Source organism: Piliocolobus tephrosceles, chromosome X (assembly GCF_002776525.5).
Source record: "Piliocolobus tephrosceles isolate RC106 chromosome X, ASM277652v3, whole genome shotgun sequence".
Taxonomy (NCBI): domain Eukaryota; kingdom Metazoa; phylum Chordata; class Mammalia; order Primates; family Cercopithecidae; genus Piliocolobus; species Piliocolobus tephrosceles.
In genome coordinates this window covers 75,524,754-75,534,402 of record NC_045455.1, presented here as the reverse complement: position 1 = coordinate 75,534,402, position 9,649 = coordinate 75,524,754, and the positions used below count along the sequence as shown (strand labels likewise).

At 42.8% G+C, this 9,649-nt stretch overlaps 1 pseudogene; it reads right to left on the bottom strand.

The window, feature by feature from the left end:
• Window positions 1-8,524: 8,524 nt before the first annotated feature.
• LOC111540433 overlaps window positions 8,525-9,649 on the bottom strand; it is a 5,040-nt pseudogene continuing 3,915 nt past the window's right edge.

Genomic DNA, 9,649 nt, shown 5'->3' with positions numbered 1-9,649 from the left:
TTCCTCTGAGGTCTTTCTCCTTGGCTTGCAGATGGCCACCTTCTCTCTGTGTCCTCACATGGCCTTTCCCTGTGCCAGTGCATTCCTGGTGTTTCTTGTGCGTCCTAATGTCCTCTTCTTCTTCTTCTTTTTGAAACGGAGTCTCGCTCTTTCGCCCAGGCTGGAGTGAAGTGGCGCGCTGCTTACTGCAACCTCTTCCCTGTCGGTTGAAGCAATTCTCCTGCCCCAGCCTCATGAGTAGCTGGGATTACAGGCACCCACCATCACACCCAGCTAATTTTTGTGTTTTTAGTAGAGATGGCGTTTCACGTTGGTCTTGAACTCCTGACCTCAGGTGATCCACCCGCCTCCCAAAGTGCTGGGATTACAGGCGTGAGCCACCATGCCTGGCCTCCTCTTCTTATAAGGACACCCTGCTGGCTTCATTTTAATTTACTTACCTCCTTAAAGGTATCTCCTAATACAGTCACATTTGTACTAGGGGTTAGGGTTTCCTTCATTTCCATCAAATGAAGATGTGTAAATTAAATATGGTGTATACATGCAATGGAATATTAGACCATACAAAGGAATGAAATATTGATACATGACAAAGCATAGATGAAACTTGAAAACATTATGCTAAGTAAAAGAAGCCAGATACAAAAGATCATATATTGTATGATATTCTATAATTCAACTTAAATAAAATGCCTATAGAGACAAAGAGTAGATTGGTGGTTGGCTCAGTCTGAGGGAGAGGGGTGAAGCTGAGAAGAAATGGGAGGTGACTGCTAGTGCGTACAGGGTTTCTTTGAGAGTGATGAAAAGAATGTTTAATTGTCGTGATGGTTGTACAACTCTGTGAATATACAAAATATTGAACTATGTACTTTAAAAGGGGAATTATATGATATGTCAACTGTACCTCAATAAAGCTATTAAAAATACATAGGATTACAAACAAATCCAATTATTTTAAAATACAGTTTTCAAAAAAAAAATTTTCTTTTTTTTTTTTTTTTGAGATAGAGTCTCACTCTGTTGCCCAGGCTGGAGTGCAATGGCGTGATCTCGGCTCACTGCAACCTCTGCCTCCAAGCAATTCTCCTGCCTCAGCCTACTGAGTAGCTGGGATTATAGGTGCCCACCACCAGGCCCGGCTAATTTTTTTTGTATTTTTTTTTAGTAGAGATGGGGTTTCACCATGTTGGCCAGGCTGTTCTCGAACTCCTGACCTCAGGTAATCTGCCTGCCTCAGCCTCCCAAAGTGCTGGGATTATAGACATGAGCCACCACGCCTAGCCTAAAATATTTTAAAAGCATAAGATAGTGTTGAGCTGGGTGTGGTGGCTCACGCCTGTAATCCCAGCACTTTGGGAGGCTGAGGCAGGTGGATCACCTGAGGTCAAGAGTTTGAGACCAGCCTGGCCAACATAGTGAAACCTCGTCTCTACTAAAAATACAAAAAATTAGCTGGACGTGGTGGCAGGCGCTTGTAATCCCAGCTACTAAGGAGGCTGAGCCAGGAGAATCGTTTGAACCTGGGAGGTGGAGGTTGCAATGAGCCAAGATTGCACCATTGCACTCCAGCCTGGGCAATAAGAGCAAAACTCCGTCTCAAAAAAAAAAAAAAAAAAAGATAGTATTATATGTGCTTCTTTATACACAAGAAGATCTAGATCTAGCAGTAGGTCTTATCAATAACTACCATATTTCAGAGAACTAATGAATATAAATGATAATTTGAGATATTTGCAACAACTGCAGCATGATATAAAATATTTACAATTTCTTTCTTTCTTTCTTTTTTTTAGATGGAGTCATACTCTTACCCAGGCTGGAGTGCAGTGGCACAATCTTGGCTCACTGCAGCCTCCGCCTCCGCCTCCCAGGTTCAAGAAATTCTCCTATCCCAGCTTCCCAAGTGGGTGCCTGTAGCACCCATCACCACACCCAGCTAATTTTTGTATTTTTAGTGGAGATGGGGTTTCACCATGTTGGCCAGGTTGGTCTTGACTCCTGACTTCAAGTGATCCACCTGCCTCAGCCTCCCAAAGTGCTAGGATTACAGGTGTGAGCCACTGCGCCCAGACTTGAAATATTTATAATTTCTATCATTAGTAAATTTACAGGTAGTGCTAATATTATTGTGGCTTATTGCTTACATTCATGAAAAGGAAATATTAAGTTTTAGTTATAGATTAGTGAAAATAAATACATATTTTTTTCTCAACAAAGGTCATGAGTCCTTTGAATTCTACCTACATACTTGGGTGTGTGTGGGGGGGTCTTCACACTCCAAGTAATAAATCCTGAATTAAAGAAGAAACCAGTTAGAAGGTTATTATAGAAGCCCAAGCCAGCACATATGTGGGCTAGCGTGAAGACAGCAGGGATGGAGAAAAGTGGGGAGCGTGTAGTTGTGTTTTGGGAGCCAAGTAAGTAGAGTTTAGTGATGGAATGGATGTGGACAGTGAGGCAGATGGAGGGAAAGATGATGCCTGGGCTCCTGCCATGTACCTGAGTGGACCTCCATCACAACGGGAAGCATGGAAAAAGAAGCAGCTTCTGGGAAGTGAGACTAGGTGAGGAAAAAGAGATCTGTTTGGAATATGTTTAGCACAGGCAGAGCTGTGGAACAGGATAACTGAATATATGGTTCTGGAGCTCAGAAGAAAAGATGAACTAGAGATACAGATTTGGGAGTCATCAACATAAACCATGCTTGAATGCAGTGGCACAGAGAGAAGGAGAAATATAGAGAAAGAAGATGGCCAAAGCGAGAGCTAGAGGGTCAGAAATGTTCGAGGGAAGAGAAGATTGACTAGAAGGCAGAATAGATGTTGGAGATGGAGCAGAATCAGAGAAGGAGGAAAGCCAGGAGAGTTGATTCCTAGCACCAGACAGATGCAGGGCTCACCTACAAAATTATACGATCTTTTCATACACGTAGTTTGTAACATACTGTGCTTTGGGATCATGTGATGTATACTTTTATAATGTGTGCTGTTATACTTACCAAGCTTAAAACTAAAATTTAAAAATAGGCCAGGCACGGTGGCTCACACCTGTAATTCCAGCACTTTGGAAGGCTGAGGAGGGCAGATTACTTGAGCTAGGGAATTGGAGACCAGCCTGGGCAACATGGCGAAACTCCATGTACCAAAAATACAAAAATATTAGCCAGGTGTGGTGGTGTGCACCTGTGGTCTCAGGTTCTCAGGAGGCTGAGGTGGAAGGATCGCTTGAGCTCAGGAGGTGGAGGTTGAAGTGAGCTGGGATCGCCTCACTGCACTCCAGTGACATGACAGAGTGAGACTCTGTCTCAATTAAAAAAAACAAAAAATGGCACTCTATTACTGATTCCAAGAAGCTATTTTCTCTTATTTCGTCTCTGACTTTTAAAAATCACAAAAAACTCTTCATTTAAAAACTACCACTTGACAAATTATTTATTTTTATTGTGGTAAAATATAAATAACATAAAATTTATCATTTTTAATAAAAATTGTATGTATTCATTAATTTAGTTGTCTTAGAAATGGGGGTCTTGCTATGTTGCCTAGACTGAACTCGAACTCCCAGGCTCAAGCAATCCTCTCACCTTAGCCACACTAGTAGCTGGGACCACACTGCACGCAACAATAAAATTGACCATTCTAAATTGGCCCTTAAAATTGAGTGGCATTAATTATATTTACAACGATATACAACAATCACTACTATTTCCAAAACATCTTTGTTACCGCAAAGAGAAGATCTGTAACCATTTGAGGAGTAACTTTCCTCCCTATCCCCAGCCCCTGAAAACCTCTAATCTACTTTGTATCTATGAATTTGCCTATTCTAGATATTCATATAATTCATAACAATATTCATATGACTCCATTTCATACAAGTGGAATCATACAATATTTATCCTTTTGTGTTTGGCTTATTTCACCCAGCATGATGATTACAAGTGTTCTGCAGTGGGCAGGGCTAAGCAAACCTACCTCCAAAGTCTGAGAAAGCTGAGAGGCCAAGGAGGCTGATATAACCAGCTCCTCAGAAAGAAACATTTAATGGAGACTTAAAATTCCACCGGTAAGTAATTGTCTTTTACATCCCTTCTGAATCACCTATACCCTTTCCCTACCATAAGCCCTGGGTCTGGTGAGTAATGGCACAGGGATCCACCATCTTGTTTTGCTGCCCTTAGAGACTATGGCTTCTGTTTTTAAGTCTCTATTAAATGTTTCTTTCTGAGGGTGAAATATTCCACTATGTTCATAAAAGAGAAAAACATACAGTGTGAGAGAAATGTGATTTATAATAACATCATTATTCCATGATTAAAAACACTGTGTGTGTTTGGTTGTCTGGTAGAATATGCACATCAGAAACAACCTGTAGTTCTGGAAGCCTCTGGGTTGCTATAACAACCAGACAAAACAGTTTAATAATAGCTCTACTGCAAAGCTGGAAAATTGACAAAAAGATGAGGCTATAAATGCAGGTGTTTGTCATATAAATGTGAACAACTACCAAACACATTTCTTTCTTTAACAAATATTCATTGAGTGCCAATGCCGCACCTGGTCCTATTGCTAGGAACTTCGAAAAAGATAAATATGGTCCATGCCATGACGGCATATACATTCCTCTTTTTTGGTGACAACAGGTGCACACCACATACCTGGCTAATTTTGGGATTTTTAGTAGATACAGTGTTTTGCCACGTTGTCCAGGCTGGTCTCGAACTCCTGGACTCAAGCCATCCAATACCTTGGCCTCCAAAGTGCTGGGATTTATAGGCATGAACCACCGCACCCAGCCTCATATACATTCTAATGGAGGAGACACATAATAAAGAATAAACAGATCGATAAACTGAATGCTTGCAGCATGAGAAGAGCCCTACCGTAAAGCAAGCAATGGGATTATGATACTGAACAAGCACTAACTAGTGTAAAATATGGAGAAGAGTCCGGTCGTATCATATAAACAAAATCTTGTCTTCACCATGCCTCACACCTGTAATCCCAGCATTTTGGGAGGTAGAGGCAGGTGGACCACCTGAGGTCAGGAATTGGAGACCAGCCTGGCCATGATGGGAAACGCCATCTCTACTAAAAATACAAAAAGTTGCCGGCGTGGTGGTGTGCGTCTGTAATCCCAGCAACTTGGAAGGCTGAGGCAGGAGAATCACTTGAACCCAGGAGGCAGAGGTTGCAGTGAGCTGAGGTCGCGACACTGTACTCCATGCTAGACAACAACAGCAAAACTCCATCTCAAAAAAAAAAAAAGTTGTCTTTAAGTTTTTAATTTTAAGTTAAAAACTTTTAAGTGTAAATTAAAACTTTTAAGTTTAAACTAAACTGAACTGGGACAACAGGTGCACACCACACATCTGGCTAATTTTTGTATTTTTAGTTGAGACAGGGTTTCGCCATGTTGGTCAGGCTGGTCTCGAACTCCTGACCTCAAGTGATCCACCTGCCTCAGCCTCCCAAAGTGCTGGAATTACAGGCGTGAGCCACCACACCTGCCCCTACTTTTTGTTTTTTGAGAAAGGGTCTCACTCTGTCACCCAGGCTGGAGTGCAGTGGCATGATCACAGCTCTCACTGCAGCGTTGACCTTCTAGGCTTAAGTGATCCTCCCACCTCAGCCTCCCGAGTAGCTGGGACCACAGGCACATGCCACCATACTTGGTTAATTTTCCTATTTTTTGTAGAGGCAGGGTTTTACCAAGTTGCCCAGGTTGGTCTCAAACTCCTGGGTTCAAACCATTCACCTGCCTCGGCCTCCCAAACTGCTGGGATTACAGGCATGAGCCACTGCACCCAGTACCTTTAAGTTTATGGGAGATTAGTAGAAATGAAATATACAATGGAGTCACATACTTGACAGAATTATCCAAAATGTTTTCTGAAAGCTGTTTTGAAGCTTTCACAAACCAAAAAAAACGGCACTATATGTATATATTGAGTAAAGCACAATCTACCTGAAATTAGTACCAGAAATGGGCAAGAAACTAAGTTTTGAATAAACTATTGTGGCTAACGGTCTGAACTTCAACAAAGGGGGAAATAAGTAGATTACATTCACACAGCACTGCAAAGATGATTCAGGCACAGAAAATGCTGGAATGTTGCTAGATAGTCTAGTTAGCTCTAAGAAATTTCCAGTTTTTGGCCGGGCGTGGTGGCTCACACCCGTAATCCCAGCACTTTGGGAGGCCAAGGGAGGCAGATTATGAGGTCGGGAGTTCCAGACCAGGCTGGCCAACATAGTGAAACACCATCTCTACTAAAAATACAAAAATTAGCTGGGCATGGTGGCATGTACCTATAGTCCCAGCTACTCGGGAGGCTGAGGCAGGAGAATCACTTGAACCCAGGAGGTGGAGGGTGTGGTGAGCTGAGATCACACTACTGCACTCCAGCCTGGGCAACAGAGTGAGACTCCACCTCAAAAATAAATAAATAAAAATAAATAAATAAATAAATAAATAAATAAATAAATAATAAAAATAGCCTTTCTCCCCTATCCTACAAGGAGCAATGGCTGAAATCTAACTAGATACATGTCGATCCAGAATAAAGACTACCTCTCCCAGGCATCCCTGCGGCTAGATGTGGCCATGTAGTTAAGATCTGGCCAATTTCACGTGACCTGAAGCAATATGCACAATTTCCCTTACAGGGAGAGTCGTGCCCTCCCCTTCCCTTTCTTTCTTGATGGCTGGAATGTGGACATGAGGATGAACCATCTTGGACCGTGTGGGTCAGGACAACACCCTGAGTAAGGACAGTAGAACAGGAAGACAGAAATGCCTGGGTCTCAGATGACTTTGTAGATTAGGATCCACATAACAGACTGGATTTTTATATAAGGAACTTATTTAAAGAACTAGGGAGTCTCAGCCTGGGCAACATAGTGAGACCTGATTTCTACTAAAAAAATAAATAAATAAATTAAGGCAGGGCATGGTGGCTCACGCCTGTAATCCCAGCACTTTGGGGGGCTAAGGTGGGCGGATCACCTGAGGTCATGAGTTCGAGACCAGCCTGACCAACATGGAGAAACCCTGTCTCTACTAAAAATACAAAACCAGCTGGGTGTGGTGGTGCATGCCTGTAATCCCAGCTACTTAGAAGGCTGAGAGAGCAGAATCGCTCGAACCCGGGGGACGGAGATTGCAGTGAGCTGAGATGGTGCCATGCACTCCAGCCTGGGCCACAAGAGTGAAACTCTGTCTCAAAAAAAAAAAAAAAACATTAACTGAGCATGGTGGTGCATGCCTGTGGGCCAGCTACATGGAAGGCTGGGTTGGAAGGATCACTTGGGCCCAGGCGATCGAGGCTGCAGTGAGCTATGATCATGCCACTGCACTCTGGCCTGGGTGACAGAGAGAGACTCTGTATCTAAAAAAAGAAAAAAGAAAAGAATTATAGGGTCTCTATGACATACGATCAACCTATGTGCTAACTAATGCGTAAAGTGAGAGAAAACACTGTCCCAAGATATAGTCTCTGTGTTATATATACATATATATATATACACACACACATATATATTTCTCTGTATATAAAGCCCTGTAAACATTGAGACTCTGGATTAGGCTGTGTTTGAAGTGAGTGCCATTGCTGGATTTTCTCATTATGATAGGCAAAAAGATCCTATTTTGTTTTAAGATTATCTAAATTAACGTTCTGTTGCTTATAATTGAGATTCCTGACTCCTCTCCTTTAAGGCATATTCGTTTTAGAAGAATATTTTGGCCCCACTTACATAAATCTGATTTGGCTAGTTTTCCAAGAATTAAGGATTAGTTTTCCCCAAAAGAATATTCCTGATTGAGACATAGCAGTTCCAAGCAGCAATTTTAGCTTTGGAGGTAAGAATGTAAAAGCTTGACTCTATTGGAGAAAGGTGGCTCTGTAGTGACTAGGGTTTTTTTTGTTGTTGTTGTTGTTGTTTATGAGACAGGGTCTTGCTCTGAAACCCAAGCTGGAGTGCAGTAGCATGATCACAGCTCACTGTAGCCTTGACCTCTAGGATTCAAGCAATCCTCCCACTGCAGCCTTCCAAGTAGGCATGTGCAACCACATTCAGCTAATTTTTTCCAAATGAATCATAGCCAGTTTATTCCAGTTCTTCAAAATTTATACTCAATATGTTGTTTCTAAAATGTACATCACCCTTTATATAATAGTTCTTTCTTTTCTTTCTTTCTCTCTTTCTTTCAAGTCTTGTTCTTGTCACCCAAGCTGGAGTGCAATGGCGTGATTTCAGCTAACTGCAACCTCCGCCTCCTGAATTCAAGTGATTCTCCTGCTTCAGCCTCCCAAGTAGCTGGGATTACAGGTGCCCGCCACCACGCTTAGCTAATTTCTGCATTTTTAGTAGAGATAGGGTTTCACCACGTTGGCTGGGCTGGTCTCAAACTCCTGACCTCAGGTGATCCACTCACCTTGGCCTCCCAAAGTGCTAGGATTACAGGTGTGAGCCACCGCACCCGGCCTATAGTTTTTTCATATTTTCTTTACAGTTCTTCAGTAGAAGCCAGAATCTTGAGTTGCCCAGTTAGGAGCCTGTGACCTGCTATTCTGATTAAGTTTCTTTTCAATATTCATGGCCAACATCTGACTTCTAAAAGAAAAGCTTTTGGTCTTTTCAATCACTTGCTGATAGGGTGAGACTGCACTGTTATCCATGACCTAATTTAGAATCAATCTTGGCATCCAGTCTTACATGTCTAATCAAATTTGCAGTCTACCTTTCAGCTTCTTCTGGAGTCATGTTTAGTTTGTCTGCCAACATGTTAATGCCAATATACTGGTAGCTGTGATAGAAAGTCTCAAATAGGAAGAGACGGGCATTATCAGTGAAATCCTCAAGACAAGCCACCAAGAAGTCATTCACAAACACTGATTCACATTCCCTCAGCTTTATCTGAGCCCCATCAAAGTCAAAGTTAACATACCAGCATTCAATAAATTCTGTAATTGGGTCTTTATATGTTTAAGACTCCTGTTGAATAACTTCGACTAGATCTTTCAGCACCTGCTGAAGCTTTTTTTTTTTTTTCTGAGACGGAGTCTCGCTCTGTCGCCCAGGCTGGAGTGCAGTGGCCGGATCTCAGCTCCCTGCAAGCTCCGCCTCCCGGGTTCGCGCCATTCTCCTGGCTCAGCCTCCCGAGTAGCTGGGACTACAGGCGCCCGCCACCTCGCCCGGCTAATTTTTTGTATTTTTAGTAGAGACAGGGTTTCACCATGTTAGCCAGGATGGTCTCGATCTCCTGACCTCGTGATCCGCCCGTCTCGGCCTCCCAAAGTGCTGGGATTACAGGCTTGAGCCACCGCGCCCGGCCCTGCTGAAGCTTTTGAGCATCCTTCTTTGTTATAACTGCTGTAGTCAAATAGTGAGGAATGTGTGGACACGTTGTCTGAATTGCATTAAGATACTGCGGTTGGTAAAGGAAGAGATTAATAATATTATTGTGACCTTTGGGGTGACTGAAGGAAACAGAGACCAGTGAAAGAGCCGTGTTCTCTGCTGAAGAGACTGGAGTGGAGAACGCACAGAATTGTTATCTTTTTTTTTTTTTTTTGAACGGAGTCTTGTCTTGCCCCCCGGGTAGGGGGGAGTGGGCCGGGTCTCGGCCCCCCCCACCCCCG